The sequence below is a fragment of the Meles meles genome, chromosome 4 (assembly GCF_922984935.1).
Source record: "Meles meles chromosome 4, mMelMel3.1 paternal haplotype, whole genome shotgun sequence".
NCBI lineage: Eukaryota > Metazoa > Chordata > Mammalia > Carnivora > Mustelidae > Meles > Meles meles.
Window position 1 is genome coordinate 52,569,846 of NC_060069.1, and position 13,160 is coordinate 52,583,005.

General features: G+C 39.6%; 1 long non-coding RNA gene across 1 annotated transcript; it reads left to right on the forward strand.

The window, feature by feature from the left end:
- Positions 1–497: 497 nt before the first annotated feature.
- On the forward strand, positions 498–10,584 carry LOC123940203. Its single transcript, XR_006818047.1, has 3 exons — positions 498–568; positions 6,647–6,704; positions 7,502–10,584. It is a non-coding gene; the product is annotated as an uncharacterized LOC123940203 (long non-coding RNA).
- The last annotated feature ends 2,576 nt before the right edge of the window (positions 10,585–13,160 follow it).

The following is a 13,160-nucleotide window of genomic DNA, read 5'->3' on the forward strand; positions in this document are numbered from 1 at the left end:
GAATTCTAGTACACATAATTTTGGAGTCTCCTTTAAGGGTCCGGTCCTCTGGGATAGTCTAGGTAATGTCACCATTTCCTTGCTTCCTCCAAGGACAGAAGCCTCAACTGGCACCAGCTTCACAGAGGTCCAACCTGTGCAGTCACACAAGGCTCCGTGCTCAGGAGGGCCTAGCACTTGTTTTAATGCTTTGCGGTCACCGTCCGAAGTTCTTAATTTTTGAACCAAAGGCTCCCTATTCTCTCTTTTCCACTGGGCCCAGCAAATTATGAACCTGGTACTGGCCCCAACTCTCATCTTTTCCTGAAGGCTGTCTTTGATAAAATTCAATGATATAAAAATAGCGTTAAAAGGGATTCTTCTCTGGACCACTCAGCTACTAAGACATCAGGAGACAGAGGAGGGATGATTCTATTAACTAAACAGTTGTTGGAATCATGAGAACTTTCTGATCCAGTGCTCACCCACCCCTCATTATATTTCAGGGCCTTTGAAGAATATGCAGAATGGGAAAATGCCAAGCTCTGAAAGCTACGACATTTGGTTCCTTGCCCAAGGATAGAGGCAGGTGAGCAATCAGCTGTATTAATCAATGCTCTGGGACTAATTTTACAGATGCCCTGGAAGGGCTGGTGCAGGGGTGGTGGGGGGAGGGGAGAGAGGACAGATCAAGAAGGAAACTGAGAGGCTCTATAGCTATGCTGTCCAATACTGTAACCACAAAATACAAGTGGCTATTGTGCACTTAAAATGAGGCAAGTCTAAAATAAGATGTGCTTCACTCATCGTCAAGAAAATGCAGATCAACACTACAATGAGATACCACATTGCACCTGTCAGAATGGCTAAAATCAACAACACAAGAAACAGGTGTTGGTGAGGCTATGCAGAAAGGCGAACGCTTTTGCATTGTTGGTGGGAATGCAAACTGGTGCAGTCACTCTGGAAAACAGTATGGAGGTGCCTAAAAAGTTAAAAGTAGAATTACCCTATGACCCAGCAATTGCACTACTAGGTATTTACCCAAAGAGTATAAAAATTCTAACTCAAAGGGATACATGCACCTCAGTGTTTATAGCAGCATTATCTACAATAGCCAAATTATGTGAACAGCCCAGGTGTCTATCAGCTGATGAAGGTATAAGCAAGATGTGAGATACACACACACACACACACACACACACAAAATATATATTGTATACCACATAATATATATATGTGGGATGTGTGTGTGCATATATATATATATATATATATGCCAAAAAAGGTATGAAATCTTCACCATTTGCAATGACATGGATGGAGCTAGAGAGTATTAGGCTAAGTGAAGTAAGTCAGAGAAAGATGAATATCATATGATTTCACTCACATGTGGAATTTAAAGAAAATGAGCAATGGGAAAAAAAAAAAGAGGCAAACCAAGAAACAGACTCTTAACTGAGGAGAACAAACCGATGGTTACCAGAGGGGAGGTGGAGGGGGATGGGTTACATAGGTGATGGGATTAAGGAGGACACTTGTGACAAGCACCAGGTAATATATGGAAGTGTTAAGTCACTATATTATACACCTGAAACTAATATTACACTGTATATTAACTAAAATTTAAATAAAAACTTAAAAATATCGATGTTAACAAGAGTCCTTATAAAAATAAGAATAAAAAATAAAATAAGATGTGCTGTAAAATGTACACCAGATCACCAGATTTTAATGTCTTGTTTTTTAAAGTAAAATATTCTGCTTTTAAATTGATTACATGCTGAAATGATATTTTGGATATATTGAGTTGAATAAAATATATTAAAATTAATTTCACTTGTTCATTTTTACTTTTTAATGTGACCACTAGAAATTTTATATATGTAGTTCACATTATGCTTCTTTTGGAGAGCCCTGTTCTAAAGATTGCAGAGTATTGAAAACTACTTACAATGTTCAGAAAAACTGCTTTTCCCCAAAAAACTCACATTGCCCTTCTCTCCCAGAGAGTACTCCTGCGTAGTCTAGAACTACAAAATTATAGTCACTCATACAAGGAAGTCTCAAACTTCTGTTCACTCTTGCCACTAGAACCAATTTGAATGCTGGCAGAACTTTGTCTAGTTTTGTAGAAGTAAACTATAGAGAATGCAGAGAAGGGAAGGAAGAAGGAAGCAAGCAAAGGTCACTGCACCAACCTTAGCTCTCAATTATTGTTACAAATTATGTATTACAGCAGCCATGGCCTGACTCCTTTTTGTCAGTCATGCTGCCTTTGAAAGTAATAAGCTTTAGTGAAGAAATTGCCTGGTGCACTGGTCTGAAGTATAGATAGGAGCAGAAAATTATCTATATTTAAGCTCTCACTTAAGCAGCCTCCTTCAGTTATGGAAAATACAACATACTGGGTAGACTCCAGTATCTTCAGTGTTTTGAATGTCTTTAAAGGTAAGGCGCCTGGGTGGCTTAGTGGGTTGGGCCTCTGCCTTCAGCTCAGGTCATGATCTCAGGGTCCTGGGATGGAGCCCTGCGTTGGGTGCTCTGCTCAGCGGGGAGCCTGCTTTCCGCCCCGCTGCCTGCCTCTCTGCCTGCTTGTGATCTCTGTCAAATAAATAAATAAAATCTTAAAAAAAAAAAAATGTGGTAAGTGAAGATGTCAGCTCTACATCAGTGTGTGTTGGAAGCTAGTCCTAACCCTAACTGTCCTAGAGCCTCTAGTTCCCTGGAAAGTGGCCCTAGTGTGGGAATGTGAGTGGGGCAGGGGTAGGAGGTGAGGACTGGTGCCTTGGAGGGGATAACTTGGAATTCTGGACTTGCTGCAGTTTCCAGTAGGTTGAAACGCAAGCATTTCTCCTGGCACCTAATAAGACATTTATCAAATCTAGGTACCCTAAGAAGAGCTAGTTTGATCTTGTCATTATCTGGACTGTAGGTTGTGAAGGCATCTTGACCGACAGTCTTTCTTTCTTTTTTTTTTTTTTTAAGATTTTATTTATTTATTTGACAGAGAGAGATTACAAGTAGGCAGAGAGGCAGGCAGAAAGAGAGAGAGGGAAGCAGGCTCCCTGCTGAGCAGAGAGCCCGATGTGGGACTTGATCCCAGGGCCCTGAGATCATGACCTGAGCTGAAGGCAGCGGCTTAACACACTGAGCCACCCAGGAGCCCCTACAGTCTTTCTTGTTAGAAGTTTTTAAACACAAATTCAATGTCTAATAGACATAGGACTGTTCAGGTTATGTATTTAAGTGAGTCTTAGTCGTTTGTGTCTTAAAAGGAGTTTGTGTATTTCATCTAAGTTTTGAATTTATGGGCATACCGTTGTTTGTGATATTGTCATATTCTTTTAATGGCCAAGATCTGTAGTGATTGCCCTTTTTCATTTCATTGTTTTGGTGTTTTATGTCTTTGTCTCTCTCTCTCTCTCTCTTTTTTTTTTTTTTATCAATCAAGCTACGATAGTCTGGTACTGTTGACATTTTGGGCTGAATAGTTATTTATTGTACAGTGTTCACTTTTCTAGGATGTAGGATGTGTCCAGCACATGCCTGGCCTTTACACCCACTAGATGCCAGTAGCACTGCATCTCTATCCCTCTATCCCTATCTCTACCCCCACCCCCACTATAACAATCAAAATGTCTCAACATTGTCAAATGTCTCCTGAGAGGCAGAATTACCCCTAGTTGAGAACCACTGCTTTAGGCTACCTTTTGGAGCAGTTAAAAAAAAAAAAAGAAGAACAAATACATCTTTTGTATTTTACTTTCGTTTTAACTATTTCTGGAAATCTTCATTTCCTTCTATAGAAGCAAGTTCTGTTTAGTATCATGTTCTTTGTGTTGAAGGAAGTCGTTTTGACCTTTATTTTTGTACAGGTCTATTGATAATAAATTTTCTTGGTTTTGTTTGTTTTTTGGCTTTTTGTCTGTCTTTTGAAGTCTATCTTTCCATCATATCTGAAAGATATTTTCCCTGGGCACAGTATTCTGCATTAACAGTATTTTTCCTTTAGTGTTTTACAGTTATTACTCCAATGTACTCTGAGTTGCGTAGTTCCTAAGTCAGCTGTAATTCTCTGTTTCTCGGTACTGTGTCTTTGTCTCTGTGGCTTCCTTCAAGATTTTCTCTTTGACTTTTCAGCAGTTTGAATATAATATGTTGGGGTTTGTATTTTTGGTGTTTATTCTGCTTGGGAATCTGAGCTTTTGTTACCTGTGGTTTGGTATATTTTGTTATTTTTGGAAGATTTGGCCATTCTTCAAATGTTTCTTATTATTGCTCTCTCTCTTTCTTGAATTCCAAATATACTTTTATTAGACTGTTCGATTTTGTCCTACAACACTTGAACACTTATTTGAGGTTTTTTTCACACTTTTTTCTCTTTGTGTTTTAGTTGGGTAATTTTATTATACAGCTTCAAGTTCATGCTTTCCAAGTGCATGCTGTATCAAGTGTACTGATTGGCTTTTTCAAGGTATTCTTCATCTCTGTTACTGTGCTTTTTGTTAGCATTTCCATTTGACACAGTTTTTATCGCTACTGAAATTTTCTACCTGATCATTCCTGTTATCCACCTTTAATATGTAAGATTAATATATTAATAAGTGGTATTTTAAATCCCCCTCATAGTTCCAACACTTAGGTTATCTCTGAACCTCATTCTGTTGATTGATCTCTCTCTCGACAATGGGTTTTTTTCCTTTTCTTTTTTATGTGTCTTATAATTTTCTATCCAATTCTAAGCATCTTGTATAAAACAGTAGACATTAAAATAACGTATGACTCAAATAAGCATGTTTCTTCTGATGCTAAATCAGTAATGCGGTGTGTTGAATCAGTCAGTAGTTGAGCTGGGTTTGGGTTTGATTTTTTTCACCTTCAGTACACCACTGGTTTCAATTTCCTTTGGTATTACCTTATACTTATGGTGGGCTAGAATGCTGGAGGGATTTTTTCAATATTCCTTTTCTACTCTCAGCTTCAAGCCTTCTTTTTAACCTGCACCAAAAGGGCCTCTCTCCATGCCTTTGCCTTTTCCTCTGCTTGTAACCTGCTGCTTGATAGCTTGGTCGTAGTGGGAGCCAGAGGATCAGTCATCTTGATCCAGCCTCTCTTAAGCAAGCCTTATATGTTTAGGCCTTCTAAGTGGGGGCTTTCTCAGCCCCTCACTCTCTCTGTGACAGACAGAATTCTACCTTGCTTCTTTGATGAGTCTTGAGAAGATAAGAGTCTCCTGATTCCTGGAATTGTATTAACATAAGATCTTGGGCCCAAGACTGTTTTTCTGTCCCTCCTTACCCGGGGACAGAAGCTCTTTGTTTGTCCTCTCTTACTCCTATTCTTACCCAGTATCAAGGGCCCTTTACCTGAGCCTTGGAGATAACAGAGTCTGCTGCCCCTTTCCCAGGGGCTTAAAGCTATTGTTCATAGGAAGAGGATGGCAGGACTTTTGCACTTTCCATGGTGGGAGCTTTTTCTCCTCCACCAAGGCCTTCACCTCCAAGAGAGGCTCTCTCTGACCTCCTGCCTTGTCCCCAGTTTTTCTCATCAGCACCCAGGGAGAACATGGAGAAGGGGCTATAAATGGAAGCAAGGTCCTTTTTAATCTGAGGCTTTCAGGGCATCCTTGTCCCCTGTTGGGCTTTAGCAGTTTGTTAACAATTCTAGCTGAATTCCTAGCACCTTGGTGTCTCTTCTTGATGATGTCTTGAATTCCTAGTTCTTGATGTCTCTTCTTCAGTGCTCACATCCTATCTTCCTGGTAGGACCAGTCTTTTCCTTGGAGCTCAGGTTAGTTGCTTGGTCTATGACCCTTGTTAGGATGTCCAACCATCCCAATTTGTGTGGTACTGAGGAGTTTCCCAGGACTTAATATTAATAGGACTAAAATGAGGGAAAGTCCAGTCGGTTACCCTAACCTCAGATCTGGACCCTTGTTAGGATGTCCAACCATCCCAATTTGTATGGTACTGAGGAGTTTCCCAGACTTACAGGACTAAAATGAGGGAAAGTCCAGTCGGTTACCCTAACCTCAGATCTCCAACAGGTTCAAGAAAAGGTTTTCTTTAGTTTTCCTAGTTGTTTAAGTAAGAGTGATGTTCATTCTAGGTGTCTACATCCTAGATAGAAGCCAAATTAGTGAAATACACATGTTGAGTATGAACAAAAATGGTTCTTGAGATAGTAAAAAGCCATATTGGGTAAACATCTGTTTTCTTACTAAGGCAGACAGATTTTTGTGAAATCTTCCCTCAAATAGCGAATAAGCAAAATTTTCTGCCCTTCTTTTTGTCTGTCAACAACAGATTTATCTCACTACCTAAATAAACTTCAACTGAAGTGGTAGATTCTCACCTATTCTTCTTTTAACTGTATTCAACATTGGGCTAGCACCAGATTTGGACTTTACTTCCAGCAAGTGAGCAGCTCTAACAGATTTTTTAGTAAAACTAAAAAAAGAAAGAAAGAATCTTAATGTCCTTTTGTGGAGGAGGAAGAAGGCTGAATACAGTAATAGGCTTTCAACAAGAACAGTGACCACTTCTGGGTAAATGTGCTGTAGGTATGTGTACACATGTGTGTCTAATTTTGCTATCAACTGCTGGGAACATGCTTGATTTACATTGCCATTATGCTACATCTGGTTTTGTGGTTTTTATTTCAGATATCAAGGGAGACTCAGAGTGTTTGTAACCCCTCCAGCCAACACTAATGGCAATAAGGTAGGCAGCCTCAAGGCAATACTTTATATTTTGTGTTATGCTGAAGGCTCTATCATTTGCTTAGTTATGCCTTGGAGTATCCAAGAGAAATAGTTAAAGATGTTCAATGAGCTTGTAGGCTGTATATATGGTATCTTCCTATTAAAATTGTCAGTCGTTTGATTAGTGTAAGAAATATAGCACAGAAATCTTAAGACCAGGAGCGTGTATAATCTCAACAGCTGGGGGGTTTAATACGGCAGTAGATATAAGAGCTAAGATGTAGAGTGTTTATCATGTGTCAAGCATTGTCCGAAGAGTTTTACATCTATTAACATATTGAATCCTCATACATAAAAACTTCATAACAATCCAGGGACGCCTGGGTGGCTCAGTCGGTTAAGCGCCTGCCTTCAGCTAGGTCATGATCCTGGGGTCCCGGGATCAAGCCCCACATCGGGCTCCCTGATCTGCTTCTCCCTCTCCCTCAGCCAATCCCCCTGCTTGTGGTCTCTTGCTCTCTCTCACAAATAAATAAAATATTTTAAAAAAGAAACTTCATAACAATCCTAGAACATTAGGTGTTATTATCTACATATCACAGATTAGAAAAATGAGGACCAAAGAAGTTTGGTAATGTGCTCAGGTGACGCTGAACGAAAGATGACTTAAGCTCATGTAGTCTGTTTCCAGAATTCTTTTAACCACTATGACAAAGAAAAGAGGTAAAGATTTCAACTTTCAGGAGGGTATATAGTAGTGTGGGAGTTGTGTATATGTGAACATAAAAAGCCTTTCAAATAACATTTTGATTTTAGGTTATGTACCAAACAGATGTACGGAAAGCTAAAAGAGGACATGCTAAGGAAGAGGACTCAAAAAATGATAAAGTGGTATTTTCAGACTCACTACAAGTCAACATAGTATGAATTACACCGACAGTTGTGGTCAGATATTTGATTTAAAGTTCGCGTACTACAGATGACTCAGTAATAGTGGAAATACTGCAAAACAACGTGCAGGACAAGCTGTACTTCTCTTCAGGGGATACTTGGATACTTTCAGTTTCAAAATCGAAGATGACTTAGATGCCACTTGCCCTACAGAGGAAATTGAGGATGAAAAGTTTTATCAGTTCCATTTATGATTGAGTGAGAACAAAACCAGTGAATGGTATGTAAAAGAACTTTGGCTTAAGGGTGACGACATGGACATTATTAACTCACATGAAGCACAATGAGATTCACAAATGATTAGAAAATTCCATAACCCTCCAAACCAATCCTTGTAATCAGAGGACACCTAGGGAAGCAGGACAGTCAACAGGTACATCCACAACTTCAGAGAAGTCTGTTGGCGGGGACTCTGACTTTGCTGAAAAAGTAGGATGCTTTGGTTTTTCAAGTCAAGTGATTATTATCAGAAAATATTGTTTATAACTATAGATGGGATGAAATCTTTAAGAGCAATCACCAAAATCCTCTCTGTATGTACTGGATGACGTACATGACTTTAAACAGCTCTTAATAGGCACTCATTTACATGTGAATTTGATATTCTCACAGAGGCAAAAGTAATCCGAGAGTAAGAAGAAAGTACTCAGATTGTACTGAAAGGTATAATCATAAATTCTGTAGGATGTTTTCTTAAAGTTAATTTTGACCAGGGACTTAAATGTTTAGAGTGTTGGTAATCTCATCTAGCTGATAGCCCTTAGTAAAAGGATGAGATATTTGCTTTACTGTAGTACTTGTCCTCCAGACAAGTGAAAGAATTTAAATAACAAGCTCAGCTACATTATGATAATCTGGAGTTTTCTACTTAATTGAATGAGGATGTACTTTTGAAGGGCCAATTCAGTACTTAAGGCATTGTCAGCAACGAGCAGAAAGGGGAGCACTTTTCTACTAGGATCAGCTCTACTCCAAAATGGTGGTTACGCTTTTTTTTTTTTTTTTAAATGAGTATTGCGTTCTGAATTGAAATGATCCCACAGAAGACTTGGTTTGAGGCTTGGTTAGGGTTAGATAATGGACACAGAGGGCATTGGGTTGGAGTGTTAAGTGAATGTGGCTTCTCAGGTCTACCCAGCTTCTCCCAGGACAGGTGCTGAGGCTGGTGATACTCGGGTTCTGCCTGCCCAGGTTGGAGAAGCTTTCCAAGCCTCTTATATCCCCACCTACGTTGTCCCCAAATCCCAGTATATTACATGGTTACAAAAACTGCCTTTCACAAGCCAGATCATCTGGACCTCTAACCTTCAGGATCCAGGAATGATCCTTGCTAAGCTACCAACATTATCTTGCTACATTGTCTACAGTTAACATAATAATGATTAGGCATCTTACATGGTCATATTTTGATGTTGTAAGAAAGAGGAAGCTGTGAGAGGCATATGAATTCAGATCTGCAATGGTCAGAGTTACAGTGGGAGTTTAGCAAAGCACTTTGGCCAGTTCTTACCACATAAATGGGAAGGTATGTCCAGGAGTTGAAGGTATTTGTGACCACTCTCAAGGTACTTATGGGCATAACAAAACCCAGCTGCATATGTTTTGTTTGTTTGTTTGTTTGTTTCCCATGATCTCAGTAGTTTGCCATACCCAGCTATGGGAACCATTTGGTTGTTCAGATATCTGTCTGGAATATCACAAGGCCTAGGCCCCTGCTAGTTGCCAGAGTCAGAAACTCCAGTTATCATTGTTTCCTCACAGAGTAATGGTGAGGACTTGGGTAATAGAGGGTGTTGGTACTATGAATCAAAAATGGCAAGTAGTAACTGTTTCTTGAAGTTTACAGAAGAATGTGACCGCCGGAAAAAGTATTTTGTATAAATATAGAAACCTGTGTGGGAAATTCAAAGTACATTCTGCACTGGTCAATTTAATTTGGTGCTTCTCAGCCTTTTTTATTTTCATTGTTCCCTTGCCAGAAAGAGATTTTCTATATTTTCTCTTAAAGTGTTCACAGATTTAAGGCCAGTTGATGAATATTACTTTTCCCCATAGGTGAGGATTAATTAAGAGAGTAGGATGGATCTTACCATTACTATAAGCAGTACTAGGTATTTTATTTTCAGGTTGTATTTGGAGAGAAGCAAGCATCTTTGCCTCTTTGGAGTAGGAAGTTCAGACTGGTAAAAGGTAGCATCTCCTCCCTTTCTTTTAACTTAGGGGAAAAGTTTAAGGTAGTTGTCTATTTTTGCAGGGATTTTTGGTGACAAAGAGCTAAGATTATAAGCAGTAACTTATCTCTGGGTTTTAAACAACTTTTTAAACAGGGTTTTTAGAAACTTAGACTAAATTTTTCTTGTCTTGAGTTTTAAAGCCATTTAATTTCATGAGCTAATTACATTAGGAACTAAAGTGAAGGAAGTAATGTCTTGGAACTTTGCAACCTTTTACACTTTTTACTTTGGGAGTTGATTATAAATGAGGGTGGTGGGATGGAGGTGGATAGGATTTAGTGACATAGCAGTGACATTGGACATAGATGATTGAATGGAAAAAAGACAACCATTGATCTTGTCGTGCATTAAAATAAAACCTAAAATTTAATGATTACACTGTGTAACCACCACTGAGATCAAGAAAGAGAGGATTTTCAGCCTTCCACATATTGCTTCCAAATTATGGCCCATCTCCCCACAGGTAACCCCATTCTGATCTGTAGAGTAATACATTTGTAGCGGTGTTCCTCATCTGGCATGAGCATCATCTGGCAACTTGTTAGAAATGCAAATTCTTGGGCCCTTCCCAAGCCCTAACATACCCACACATTTTTGTGTGGGGGATGAATATTTATGTGATTAAAGTCTAAAGCAGGGATTCTCAAGCTTTAGCGTGTATGGGAGTGACCTGAATGGCCTATTAAAACAGAGGTGCTGGGGCCTACACCTGGAGTTTTTGATGAGCTCTTTCTGGTTGTCTGTTTTATTCACTGATTCTAATTTTCTTATGTGCGGGGCATGTTTGACTCTGTGCTAGTCATTGCATTTGAAACGTTATTTTGCAGGAATGACTGTGAGGCCTGTAATGCAAGCACTTTGCTCCAAAGAATATTTGCATTTGCTTCTGCCAAACGCCTGAGGGCGCTATCAGTTTGCGATCGCCTGTTCAGTTTCATTTTTCCTGGACAACTCAAGGGATTCTTACTATGTTTGAATTCTCTTTAGATCATCCCAGTTCTTGTCCCCTTCTCTCTGAGATCCTGGAATGCAGACCGTTGTAGGGGAAAGCCTCCTGTCAGATTCCCCAACTTGTTTGGATCCAGCGTTTTTTCCCTTCTATACTTGGAGAGGCCATGAAAATGGAGGGTCTGGGTTTCTGGGATTAGCTAGTACTCTCAAGGAAAAAGTGGCTTCCGGCTTGTTCACCTCTCTAGATTCTTGACTTCTCTTCACTTTTGGCCTAATAATTCCTTACTATTTTGTAATCTCTTTGATGCTTTTGAAAAGATTATTTTAAATATATTTTATCCAGTTTTTTTCGTTGTTTTCAGTCACAGGACTGATGTGAACAACAAGAAGCACTTTTACCAGAAGGGAAATCTGGGAAATAAGTTGTTAATGTGCAGAATTTTTTTCCCAAAATACTGTGGTTTTTCAAAACATTAAAAATCTATAGATATTTAGATCCTTTAAAAACTTTTATTTTTAGCTTACAACTTTTCCCATACATGGGACACATAAGATGGTTTTGGTATAAAAACTCTCCTTGTGTAAAGATTTCCAGGGTTGCATATTTATGACTTTTAACCACCCCAAAAGGCTCCGTTATTTCTGGTGGGTTCCAAGGAATGCTTCCCGCAACTTGACAAAGCCTGACAAAATGCAGAGATGGGCCTAGTACAGGATCCATTTTGCAGTTTATGGCACTTTCTATAAGGTTTATTTTTGTCTGTAGCTTTAACCAGGCTGGACACACCAAATTTAGGAAGTAGAGATGGCTACACTTTTATCCCTAAGGTGGTTTCCGTCTGGGATAGCATGTGGAATGCCCCAAACCTTGTTTACTGTCAAGTTCTAAGCACTTGATAGATGATATTTTAACCACCTCCCTCTCTCCCCAAAAAGTATGTCATATCATCTTTTTTTTTCTCCTGTTTGATTCCTATGTCATGTTACTCCCTTGAGATAGGCAAGGTTCTCGAAGAGAAAATACCCCTTCCCATTCCATTGCTGCCAAATGAGAACACAATCTTTCCAGGTAGGAATGAGTCTGTTGTATTTATCTTCAGGTATCTTTTGAGGGGGGTTGGAGATGGAAGCACACTAATGGTACACATGTGCATTTGGAAGGTAAACTGGTAGGCTTTCCAGATGTCAGAGGTTGTTAGTAATACGGTGAGACACTTTATGTCGAAAACTCTCACCAATGCATAGCAATCCGTGTAGGCTAGGCTTGGGGTAGGAATGAACAAACTCTGAGAGCTATTTGTAGAGCCTTAGGATACTTGACCGTCATTTGGTAAATGTCAGGATGGTAAGGGTTATTTGTGGGGAGCACACAACCTCTCTAAGTTGGGTGTCAGGAGAAATGGCAGAATTTAATCCTGATGGTAGCAGGCATTAGCATATCTCAGATAAAGGCTATAACCCAACTAGTTAGAGCAGAGAATGTCTGAAGGCACTAAGCACATGCTGCTCCCCAGTACCTTTCTCCACCTTTCTTTTCTGTCCCTGGGATGTGCCCAAAATCTATGCATAGGCTTCTGTCACTAATGCAGGATGGGAGTCCCACCATATCAGAGGGACACTGAGTCCCCTCAGTTTGTGTTTTTCTTTTATCACTTTAGAGGATGATGTCATTGATATATAAATCAGTAAACCTGTATTCTTGCTACTTTGTTGCTGGACCTAAAGTTTCTGTTTTGAGTCTAGACTTTCAAACTATACCCCAGGATGTAGGAACTCTCCAGTTCAGAACTACAAATAGTGGGCCTGTGGGTGGGAGGAGGGTGCTTTCCGTATAACACGGGGGCTTTCCAACCATAGGATTTCTTACGTTACAATACTTAAAAATGACCCAGCACAATCCACCCCTTAGTTGATAACTTTTATGGGGACCAACACACTGATCTCCAGACCAATATGATGCCATCATTTATTATTTTCACATAACTCACCCCTTAAAAATAGAAATGGTGCTGTCACAAATAATAAACTCCCTTATTATAATTCTGACTTTACTAAAAGCTTTGGAGAACTAGGACCACATGAAGCCCACTCAGTTTAACCACTTCCTTGTGGACATAGCTTGCTGAGTCCCATGTGTCCAGGAAGTTGTCTGGGATATAGGTATTTTCCCTGTGCAATGGCACATGCTGCTCCTCCCTCCCCAGCCAGAATAGAACCTTAAGGGCATGTAGTTGGAGACCATCAGAGATCTTATGGCTATAGTTTCTTTAGCGTTACTGTTGGCATAGCTGCTCATGTATAACTGTATCTCAGACCTTTGAAGTAACCCCGTTAATGTG